Source organism: Dipodomys merriami, unplaced genomic scaffold (genome assembly GCF_024711535.1).
Source record: "Dipodomys merriami isolate MVZ:Mamm:240054 unplaced genomic scaffold, mDipMer1.0.p SCAF_4, whole genome shotgun sequence".
NCBI classification, from domain to species: domain Eukaryota; kingdom Metazoa; phylum Chordata; class Mammalia; order Rodentia; family Heteromyidae; genus Dipodomys; species Dipodomys merriami.
In genome coordinates this window covers 65,929,158-65,941,387 of record NW_027205603.1, presented here as the reverse complement: position 1 = coordinate 65,941,387, position 12,230 = coordinate 65,929,158, and the positions used below count along the sequence as shown (strand labels likewise).

At 41.1% G+C, this 12,230-nt stretch overlaps 1 protein-coding gene and 1 pseudogene across 10 annotated transcripts in view; one reads left to right on the top strand and one right to left on the bottom strand.

Moving 5' to 3' along the window:
- The window catches only part of Ncald (neurocalcin delta), a 373,688-nt gene that overhangs the window by 196,046 nt on the left and 165,412 nt on the right, over window positions 1-12,230 (top strand). For 7 of the 10 annotated variants that reach the window (XM_069991157.1, XM_069991161.1, XM_069991158.1 and 4 more), the window contains one exon: window positions 8,546-8,626. The exons of the other annotated variants lie outside the window; for them this stretch is intronic. The gene's annotated coding sequence lies outside the window, so the exon portion shown is untranslated. The remainder of the gene's footprint in view (window positions 1-8,545; window positions 8,627-12,230) is intronic. 10 annotated transcript variants of the gene reach the window in all.
- LOC138806156 (tastin pseudogene) lies at window positions 3,699-5,864 on the bottom strand (annotated as a pseudogene).

Sequence of the window (12,230 nt, the reverse complement as noted above, 5' to 3'; positions counted from 1 at the left end):
TTATCTTTAGTTATTTTTTTTACTGTGAAAATACTGTACAGAGGGGTTACAATTACATGGGCAAGATAATGAGTACATTTCTTATCAAGCATTGTTTAAGTAGTTATACAGGGAATTACCATTCAATGAGTCAATTTGTAAGTGCAATGCATCTTGATGGATGTCACCCCTTTCATCATTCTCCTCATCCCTCCCAACCTATCCCCTCCTCTCACTTTTCTTAGTGTCATGGGGATATGCACTGAATTCTCTCCCCTTTCTCTCTTCACTCCTCTACCCTCTTCCTCTGGATACCTCCACACATCTTTCAAGTGCCAGTTTTCTGGTATCCATTTTGTTGGACTGTGATTTTTCTCAGGAATTACACCATTTGAATTCTCTCTTGCCAATACCATACGTCACTTAATACATTTGTATGCACTTGTATGCAGTCTCATATGTGTTTATGTGTACATTTATAAATTAGATCTAACATTTTCCCAATTCATTTATGAAGCTAATGTTATGGTGATTCTGAAATGCAAAAAGACAAAAGAAAACTAGAAGCTAACAACTCTCCTAATGATAGATACAAAAATCCTAGTCAAAATATTAATGAATAGTGTTTGGCAATATTCAAAAATAATTAAATGCCATAAATCAGCGAAATTGATTCCAAGTATGCAAAACTGCTTCAATGTTTGAAAAAGCAATCAATGTAGACACCATAAAAATCCAAAGAAGGTAAAAAACACTTCATACTAATTGATGCATAAATATAATTTGATAAAATTTAAGAACCAATCATGATACAATTTTTCAGAAAAACAAGGGTAGAAGGGAAATTTCCTAAACTGATCAAGAATGCCTGCCCAACACCTGCAGCTAACAATGCACTTAAAAGTGGAAGGGGAATCTGCCCTCTCTGGCTACTGTCATTATTGACTCCTTAAGATCAGGGTTAAAACAGCATCTTTGCAATAAAATAAGATTTTAAAAAAACACAGTTCACTGAACTTTGCCACTTTTTAGAAAGGAAGGGAGGAAAGGAGAGAGAAAGGAAGAAAGGGAGGAAGGAAAGATGGGAAGGAGGGAAGAAAGGAGGAAGGAAGGCAAGCATAGCAAAGCAATCCTGCGCACGAAGAGAAATGCTGGTGATATCACAATACTGGACTTCTAGATTTTATACTATAGAGCCGTATTAATAAAAATTAGCATGGTGCTGGCACAACAACAGACAAAAAATACCAAGGGAATAGAAGACCCAGTAATAAAACCACATAGCTATAGCCACCTCAATTGTTATACTTGGTCAGTTGTGGCTTGAGCTTAGGGTCTGGGTGCTGTCCTTGGACCTTTTGCTCAAGTCTATAGCACTACCACTTTGAGCCACAACTCCACTTTCGGGTTTTTTGGTAGCTAATTGGAGATAAGAGTATCCCAGACTTTTCTGTCCAGGCTAGCTTCAAACCATGACCATCAGCTCTCAGCCTTCTGAGTCTATCTAAGATTACAGGCATGAGCCACCAGTCCCTGGCTGCCACCTAATTTTTAACAAAGGGGTAAAAAACATACACTGGGATAAAAAGACAATCTCTTCAACAAATGGTGCTGGGGAAACTGGCTATCTACCTTCAGGAGACTGAAACTAGACCCTTCTCTTATGCTGTACTGAAACCAACTCAAATGGACCAAAGATCATTTTTTTCTTTTTGCCAGTTCTGGGGCTTGACCTCAGAGCCTTGGCATTGTGCCTGAGCTTCTTTTGCTCAAGGTTAGCACTCTACCACTTGGGCCACAGAGCCACTTTTGGCTTTTTCTGTTCATGTGCTACTGAGGAATCTAACCTAGGGTTTCATGCATGCTAGGCAAGCACTCTACCACTAAGCCAAATTCCCATCCCTGACTAAAGATCTCAATGCAATATCTGAATCTTTGAAACTACTATTGGAAAACATGGGGAAAACTCTGGAAAATATAAGCACAGATAATTATTTTCTGAATAAGATCACAATAGATAAGAACATAAGATCAAACTATGAAAATAGGAATACATCAAATTAAAAAGTTTCTGTACAGCAAAAGAAACAATTACCAGAATCAAGGGACAGTCTGTGGAATGGGAGAAAAATCCTTTCAGTTATTCTACGAATAAAGATTACTATCCAGAATACAGTAAGAACTTTACAAATTAAACAGTACAACAACAAATAACCCAATTAATAAACTGGCAAATAAATTTAACATAAAGTTCTCAGAAGAAAGTATACAAATAGCTAATAGACACACAAAGAAATGTTTAATATCCTTAGCCATAAATGAAATATATGTAAAAGAAATATATGTAAAAGAAATAACTATCAAGTACTGTAACCTCTATGGAAACAAGTATGGAGAATCCTTAAGAAGCAAAAAATAGATCTACCTATTGACCTTGCTATTGGGCAAAGAGTATAAATCAGTATACAAGAAATACACCTGTGTGGGGCACTAGTGGCTCACACCTGTAATGCTAGTCTTAGGAGGCTGAGATCTGAGAATTGAGGTTTGAAAAAAGCCTGGGCAGTAAAATCTGTGAGACTCTTATCTCCAATTAACCACTCAAAAACTGGAAGTGGAATTGTGGAATTTGCCTAGAGCAAAAAATCTTAGGGATAACACTCAGGCCCTGAGTTCAAGCCCATGACTGACAACAACAACAATAACAACAAACAAAAAGAAAAAGAAAAGAAAGAAATATACCTGCATCCTCATGTTATGTTTGCAGCTGTGTTCAAAACAGCCCAACTGTGGAATCAGCTGAACGCCTCCACAAAAAATAAATAGTGATGAATAAAAGAGCTATGTACATATATACCATAGCCTTTTACGCAGCCATAAAGAAAAGTGAAATAATGTCATTTGCAGGAAAATAGATGAAAATGAAAAATCATACTAAGCAAGACATGGCAAGCATAAAAAAGCCAAATAATACATTTTCATTCATTGGAAGTGTCACTACTACATCCTGAGGAGAGGACAGTGCTGTGTCTTTACATGGTGCAAGGGTAGAAGGGCGACGGGCTCTCCCTTCAACTCAGAGCCCTTTTATAAGATACTAATCCATTCCTGAAGACAGAGAGAGCCCTTATGACTCAGTCACTTCCCTTTCAATACAGTTGGAATGAAGATCAAGTTTCAGGATGGGTTTTGGAGGGGACATTACCGCTCACTCCATCCACAGCACTAAAGAATTCACTTAGGGGGCTGGGAAGGTGGCTCAGTGGTAGAGTGCTTTTCTTGCATGCATTAGGCCCAATGAGGTTCAATTCCTCAGCATCACATAAGCAGAAAAAGCTGGAAGTGGCACGGTGGCTCAAGTGGTAGAGCGCTAGCCTTGAGCTGAAGAGCTGAGGGACAGCACCCATGCCCAGAGTTCAGGCCCCACGACCGACAAAACAAAACAAAAAAACCCCGAATTCACTTAGGAGTGGACTTGCTCAGATGGAGGGTATAGGAGCATTCAAATCTGTGCAAGTAAATCGCTTCCAGTGTTTATATCAATTTGCCAGAGAGTTTAGTTTGCATTTCTCTTCATATTCTTTTTTTTTGAAACTTTATTAAGGGTTAAAAGAGTGTTAGCACTGAGTTCTATTGGTAGTCCAACAATAAATACAGGCTAGAAGGTGAGCTCAGAAGGGCAGGAGCAGGTGAAGGCTGGAGCTTCATGATGTAGAGTCCTAGAGGCAGAACCAACTGGAATGAAACGCAGAACCAACTGGAATAAAATGCTGGGCTTCTTGCCATTCAAGCAAGTTGGCCACAGGGTTGGTGCAGACCCGAGTGGTGCTGGCTGGCGTAGAAGGCACACTCATCCTCCAGGCAGGCCTCATGGGAGTGGTGGATGGCAGTGAGACAGGCTTTGAGACGTTGCCTCAGGGCCAGTGTTGGAGGAGCCAGACTGCTGGGGCCTGCCTGACCTGTCGGGGGCTTCTGAGACTGACGTGAGTGGATAGGGGGGCTGGCACAAAGTGGGTGTTGGGGAGAGAAAGTCAGGCTGGTGGTTGCCGGTGTCCCCTGATTACAGCGGAGCCACAGGCTGGAATCTGGGCTTTTAGGTTCCAGGGAGTCGTAGGCTACTGATGCTCCCTGCTCTACCCTAGGACAGGCCTCTGGGAATCTAGCATGTTGCTCATGGGGACTAGACCGATGGAGTCCAGGCAGTGCTGAAGTACAAGACTCTGGGATCTCAGGCTGTTCCTGGGAGGAGAACTCTGGTGTCTCTGGCCCAATCCTACAGCAAGATTCTGGGGGCCCTGGCTCTGGTGGAGGGCAATGTGCCACTTCAGCCTCTACTCCAGAAAAGGGCTGTGGTTCCTCACGCTCCTCTGGAAGGCAGGGCTCTAGCAGCCCAGAGTGCTTTGACAGTCCAGGAAGGTAGGATGTCCCAGAATTATGCTCCAGGGCATTCAGAGTTTTCAAAATCTCAATCAGGAGAGGCTGAAGTTCAACCATATCCAGAGAGGAGCCTCCATTAAGAGGAACGCACTGGCCCATTGCCAGCCCCTCCATCTCCTGTTGCAACAGCTGCTGCAGGATACTGATGCACTGCATCCTAGTTCTTGGAGGTTGGGGTTTTGAGTTGGGTGTGGTCCAGAAGGATTTGTCATAGTTGGGTACCCAGACCTCTCCTGCATCCTGACACAACCCTCCTGGTCAAACAACTGTACAGCAATCTGCTCCCAGGGTATGGCAGGCTCTCCAGGACAAGACTGAGGAGAGAGGCCACTGGACCATCGGGATTGCTGAACTCTGGGGACTGATCCAATGGGAGTGAATTGGACTTTGGGTGGAACAGCAAGATATCACAATAATGAATATGGAGTCAGAGTTGGGAGGCCAGGAGATGGTACCCTCTGTGCCCATCCAAAGGGTGATGGGTAGGTGACAGAAAGTGGTACCACACGGCCAGGCATAGGCTGGGCCAAAGGGGTAGGGGAAAGGCATCCTGTGAGAATCACCACTGACCCTGGTTTGTGTTATCTCCTGTGTTTCTCTTAATGGTACTCGCTGGGCCAAACCCAGGAGGGCTCCTCCTCCTTCATCAGAGTGAGGGATAACCTCATGTTCTTCAGAGAGAGAGGAAACAGGTTGCACAGGGCTCTCCAAGAGCAATCTGGAGGCCTGTTTCACTGAAGTCCGGCTGCTGCCTCCCGTCTCTCTTCTTAACTCCTGTAAGCTAGGACAAGTAGACTGAAGGGAAGATCCTGAAGGTGGATTCAGAGCTTCTAGCCTCTGGGGGCACAAAGTCCGGCCTCGAGGTCCTGGTCCCTCCAACCTTGAGAAGCAAGAAGCCCTAGCAAAGTCCAGTTGGTGGATGGGGGTTCTGGGGGCTAGGTATGCAGAAGCCCAAGCATTCTGACCTCTCCGGATGGTGCCTTCCTTGCTCCCTCGAACCAGTACTCTTTGAGCCAGACTAGACTGGCGTTCCAGGGGATGGCTCTTCACCCCGACAGGATGGTGGCCAAGGCTGCAGGGTCAGCTACAAACTCTATGGCCTCTGGAGCCCCTTTTGGGGGAGGGGGCCCAGGCCCCACATTTTGTCTCCCAGGGCTAGGCCTGAGCTCTTCCAAGAGGTTCTGGGGTTGAGTAATCCCCACCAAACTTTGTGACTTTTCTGTTGGGTGTGTGGCTTTCAACCTGGGGCTTGCTGAGTCAACGAGGGAGCGTTGAATACCGAGTGGTGGCTTCTGCACCAGGCTCCTTGGATCCTGGTTTTCCTGGTCCAGGGTGTCCAGCTTCACTGTGGAGAAAGGCCGGCGTCTCTGAGAGCAGATGGGAATCTTGTTAGGAGTGGGAGATACACCTGGGAGGCGGGGGGGCTTTGTGGCTTGGAGGGTGGTCATGAGGGCTTTCCGGGAACTCTAATGGAGGACGGAAAATAAATAACGATTTCAAGTTTCTCAGGGTTGCCTCCGCTTTTTTTTCCCCCTCTCTTCATATTCTTGATTACAAATGAGGTCACTCATCTCTTCATAGTCCATTTACCATGCATGTCTTTCTCTGTGACATGCCTGTCAGGTCTTTTGCTCATCATTCTATTGTGTTGTGTTATTATGACTGGTTTGTAACATTTCTTTTTATAATTGGAATGCTAGTCTTCTGTTCATTTTGTTTGCAAACTTGTTGTCAATACTGGTTTGTCCTTTGCATTCTTTATTGTCTTGTTTGATTGAACAACAAATATTCTTAATGTTATACTTGCAAATTAATCAGTCTTCCTTTTCATGATTAGCACTTTTGTGCCCTCAGTACTCTTTTCCTATTTTGAGGTCAGAAAAAATTGTTCTTCTATATTTCTCTCTAAACGTTTAAGCCTTTTGCTTTTCACAGTTAAACCCTTAATCCTTCTGGAATTGATCCTGGGGTATGGTTCTCCTTGGCTCAGTAAGTTATTCCAGACTTCATGAGGGTTCTGTTATTTTTTAATAGCTGAGTGAATGAGAAGCTAAAGATAGAAGCTTGTCTGTCGCAAGATTTGAAAAGATAGCTAATTCTCCCCTAAGCAGCTTTGGATGAAAATCTGGTAAAATGACAGGTTTCTTTGCTCAAGCTAGGGCATTTCACACTTTAGCAAGTTTGTGTTTGAGTACCATGTGTTGAAAAGTTAAAAAAAAAAGACAATAAATCCCCTCTTACCATTTGAACTATGACCCAAATCATATAGACCTGTTGTAGATGAGGAAGAAAGCATACATTTTAAAGCCTGTTTTTATAGGATGCAGAGAACTGATGTGCTATTGGAGAGGCAAGGCAATTTATTGGAAATATCGCAGTCCAGAATCCTAGGTTTAAGCCCTGATCTCACCTAGTTGGGCAACTTCTTGCTATCAGTTAAGATTATGTTCAGTGGCTTGTAACAAGAGCCTGTCTTCAGTGGCTTAACCAAATAGAGTTTAATTTTCCTCATACAACAGCCTAGGAGCAGTGAAAGAAGGCCAGTGTAGGCACCTTTAGTTTAGACTTTACCAAATGTAGCTGTTGTCTTCAAGATATAATTCATTCTCCAGCATTGTGTCAGGGCCTCAAGCGTAATGAAGACATGATGTGAAGGTCAGGTTCCTTTGAGAGAGCTTTCCAAGAGGCCTGCCTGGGAATTTTCATTTATATCTCTAGAGCCCAAACTGCTTTTACATGGCCATCATCCTCATTGGTAGTTTTAGCCCGGAAAGTTCCTTTCTTGAGCAAAATTGATGATCTGGAAAGTAAAAGGTTTGACTAAGCCTTGGAGAGGATCCAGCTGTCTGTCCCATGGTCTAAGCGTCTGTCATTGATGTCTGCCTACCTGTGGCAGGGTTGTTGGAATAATAAAACAGAAGGTCCAATGCAAGAGTTTTTCATATACTCTAAATGTATTTTATGAAGAATGGAAATACTCAGACAGCATTTTCTCAGACAGCAAATCCATTATTAACAGAGAATGCAACTAAATGCAAAGCCTTGGGAAACCAATATCTATTGAACCTTAGCTAATTCTTTTACAGATATCATGTGACAATCCAAGCACTAGTGTTTTTATGGATCAATATCCTCAGTTTTCAGTTTATTGTGGAGTATAGTTGTGGTAGGTATGCACTGATCCATCAACACAAATACATTTTCCCTTGACTTTCCTTAAAGAACCCTGCATGTCTCTCCATGTAATTTTTCTTTAGTTTGACTGTACCCTTACCTTGGCAATGGCCTTGGGTTAGTTGAAGAAAAATGACTGATTCAGCAACAGGCCATCCGAGTGACTCAGAACTCTGTTTGGGACTGCCATGTAACTGCTGCCCAAATGGATGAGGGATGGATGGATGATCTAGAAGGGTTTTGGTCACATTTTGTACCAAGAAGGGGGAAGTCTAAGGATGATGTCAGTCACAGAGACTACTTGTGTCAAGAGCATTGCAGAGCAAAAAACCACAGCAAAATGTGGTTTCCCAAAACAAACCCTACTTCTGATTTGTTTTGTTTTGCGCCCAAGCTCAGTGATCCAATAATCTTTCCTTGCTTTGCTATTTATAAATGTGAGTTGTAGGGTTTTTTGTTATAATCAAAAGATTCCTAAGTGATAGCTCCTCTGTAAATTCCATGAAAGATATAGTATTACTTTTATTATTTATTATTTTAACAAATTTATATATTTTTATATTATTTAATATGTATGTCCCTGAGTAAGTTTATTTTGAAGTTTTTAGTCCTGCCTGCATTAAGACCATTGAGGCCTGAGTGTAATTAAATGCCTATTTCTCCCAGTAACACTTTGCCTGCATAACATTAAACTATTTTAGACTGGGAAATGCTGAGCCCCCTTTTTGGTCCTTTAGGGGGACTGTACCTATTACCTCTGTGGCACAAGACTCTCTCCTGAGTATTTTGAACCAAAGACCAATGAAGCTGAAGGATGTTAGTGGTTTTGTAGGTGTGTTTCCTGTTTCCTGTTTGCAGAGGCAACTACAGAAGTAATAAAAGTATCAGCCTAACCTAAAGTCTCTCCAGCTGTCAAATGTTCAATAACACTTTCCCTAACTATGAGTGATCTCAGTTGCAGGGTGGTTGAGCTGCTGGAAAATCTGCACCGACACAGAGGAAGCTCTGAGTCTGGAGCACTGAGTGACTGCACACCGTGAGTTAACTTTTTAACCTTGTGGAATATTAGATTGTATAAATTCTGATTCAAAATGCAGATATCAAATTCTGGTGAGTTTGTCATGTGGTCATGTTTGTGTTTGGTAAATAGAAAGCACAAGCTAACAATCTGTTATTAAAGCTGTCCTGGGAGAACCATTTCCATTTTTAACTTAAGATGAGTTTGTGTGAGACCCAAAAGGAAGTTCAACAACTTATTCTCATTTTCAGAATTCTTGTTCTCTCCTACTGTGATGGATTAAGTGGGAAACTATTTAAATGCCAGAGAGATCTATGAAAACAAACCCAACAAAACAAAAAGCAAGATGAAATGAGAGATTTGATAGTGAAATAAAACCCTGGTTTCTTGTTTCCCGGAAACAAAGGCTTTGTTTGCTCCTCATTACCTTCTGAATCTACTACTTTGCTATGGAAAACTGACAATGATATTGTGAAACAAATAAATGGAATGTTTTCTAATTTAGAAAAGATTCTTCTGAAAACCTATTACAGTATAATTAGAGCAGTAGTCATAGTGAATTTCCTGCTTAGGTAGGAATATTATTACTTTCCTAATTTGTCAAGTTGAGTCTCAAAAGCCATCTCATTGTATATTTAGGAAACTGGCTTTTTAGGAAAGGAAAGCTACGTGTATATGAATTTCTTGGAAAAATTTCAAAATAGGCTAATAGCCCCAGTTGAGAGCCAGCCAAGATTTGCAGTCAGGTTGTATGACTTGGGCCTTGGTCATGCTTTCTGTGCCAATTAAAAATAAGACATGCTATTAATTGAATATTTTCTTGGACAAATAGGGGTGTGTGTGTGTGTGTGTGTGTGTGTGTGTGTGTGTGTGTGTGTGTGTGTGTGTGTGTGTGTGTGTGTGTGTGTGTGTGTGTGCATGTAATAAATTGAAAAAGTAAAATAAACAGAGACAAGGACAAAAGCTTTTTGTATATTTGCTGATGCTGGGAAGGAACTTAACAGATGTAAAATGAAATTTCAATTTGTTTGCTCTCTCTTTCCACTTCTTCTCCTCCATTAATCTGTGGTTTGATTAAGTATTCAATGAACAGCTTAGCTCATCTGGATGTAACAAGAAAGAAAACGAAAGGTCTCAGTTCCAAATCTGAGGAGGCAGTGCTTTTAATGAACTCTATAGGACAGTGATGAACTACTTGAAGTCATGTTAAACAATGTCTACTACCTCTCCCCACCTCTACCCTGCACCAACAGCATTGAGGACTTAGAAGGGCAAGACAGAAGTGTACATTTAAATTGGCTAAGATCAGGTCATCCCCAAAGTGCTTTTTTCTTCGGAGATTTTGCTTGAATTACTTATGGATGTCATAAGCCTACATGTAGGCAGTAGCCATCAGAGCTTTCTTACACCCTATTTGAATTATCGTAGGAAAATGTGTATTTTTGGCTAAGATGGTAAAGCATGAATGAAAAACAAGGCGATAACGTTGTCTTTGATGTGAAGGTATAGACAGTATGATGCTATTGGCTTTTGGTCTTTCTTGTTTTAAGCATCTGGGCCCCCCATCCTGTCCTTGTGCCTGTTATCTCAGGGACAGCTTATTTCTCTCCATAGATTCCCTTCTAGAGTGAACCTAAATTAAACTTGATTGATGTGGGACAAGGAGAAGTCACAAGGGGCCATGGTTCACATTCATAGCATCTGTCAGACTCAAAGGAAGGCAGTTCAGGTGAGCTGTAACTGAAATTAGGCTTCCTAATGGGCTTTCTAAAAGTATGGTATAAGTTAGCCAACACTTCCTACATTTCCTATATAAAAAAAATCCACAAAAGAACCCCTGTGGATTAAATTTGTACTAAGTTACATAGTAACAGAGATCCAGACAATAGAAAGGAAATTATTTTAAGGTATATGAATAGACTGTAGGGGTATGATTATTGCTAACATCTTTTGGCCTGGAAGGGTCTCTTTAGTCCCTGGAAACCAGGATAATTTTCTTTAGATCCCCAAGAAATTCAGACTCTTCCCCCTGATTCCCAGGTGACTAGCTTCTCCCTACAATGTGTTGGATGCAATTATATTTTCCTGCAGGTCTCTGCAGTGCTTACCACTTTTCTACTTCTCTTAGAAGAAGGAATGGTGTAATCTTCTTAGCTGTAGAGCTCTCTGATATTTTATTTTCAATGTCCCATAAATCCCCTCTATCACAAAGCACCTGTTTTGTCAACAGGAAACATTTCATTCAGGAACAATAATAATGGAGAGAGATTAACTCAGAGATTTCTCAGCACAAGATACCAAATATCCAGAGGATAATTAAAGTAGGCTTCCAGATGTTTTTGAATATAGACATGGAGACAAATACTGATCATCTAAGTAACTGATTCCCTGCCTACCATTTTCTACTCCATCGTGTTTTTCATGCCCAAACAGACAATAATTTCAGCAGAAAACAAAAACAAAGCTGCCTTTTAATTAGTATGTAGAAAAAGAATAGAAAGGGAGCAGTTGATTTCCCAGCAATTTGGTAGCAAGTCCTCTGTCATATAGAGGTAGAAGAAAGTAGATTGCCATGGAGAAATGATGGCTCTAGTTAACAGAAAGCATTGATGAACCACTTATTAAGAAAGATGTGGTTTAGCATGCACTCACATACTTGGTACAGATCATATTCCTAGAAAAATAATTCATTTATTTGTTCAGTATCGATCAAGCACTTGCTATGTGGCTAACTGTGGAAAATGATAAGGTATTAATGGCAAACAAGAAGGCATGATTTCTTTTTTTATTTTTTAATTTTTTATTGTGAACATACTGTACAGAGGGGTTACAATTACATGGGCAAGATAATGCGTACATTTCTTATCAAGCATTGTAGCCTCCTCCTTTGTTTACCCTTCATATCCCTTCCCAGCCTCCCCCCACCCCCCCCCACCTAATCCTCCCCCCCCAAAGTTGTAAAGTTCGTTTTAGACATGACAACTTGTACTTCTCATTGTTGCAAAGGGTCCACCTGTATCCTTATTTAAACGACTTGTTTTTCCCCTTCCCCTCCACAAATTATACTGACATCAAATACAGTGAAAGCAGGGGTTATACTGTGGGGGGGGGACATACAAAGCAACAAAGAACTAATCTTATAAATGCATTAGAAACAAATGCATGAAAGAAAAAACATTTAAATACATATCTAATGGTTCATTTTCCTAACATCACCTTATCTGACCTTTTCTGCTTGACTCATACATATACTAGATATTGCAAATAAGGGAAACCATGGGACCTATGTTTCTTAGGGTCTGGCTTACTTCACTTAATATAATTTTTTCCAAGTCTTTCCATTTCCTAACAAATGGGGCAATGTCATTCTTTCTGATGGAGGCATAGAATTCCATTGTGTATATATACCACATTTTCTTGATACATTCATCTACTGAGGGGCATCTGGGTTGGTTCCATATATTAGCTATGGTAAATAATGCTGCAATAAACATAGTTGTGCCGGTAGCTTTAGTGTGGTCTTGTTTGTAAATATTTGGGTAAATGCCCAAAAGTGGGGTTACTGGGTCATAGGGGAGCTCTATGTGAAGTCTTTTTAGGAAACTCCATACTACTTTCCAAA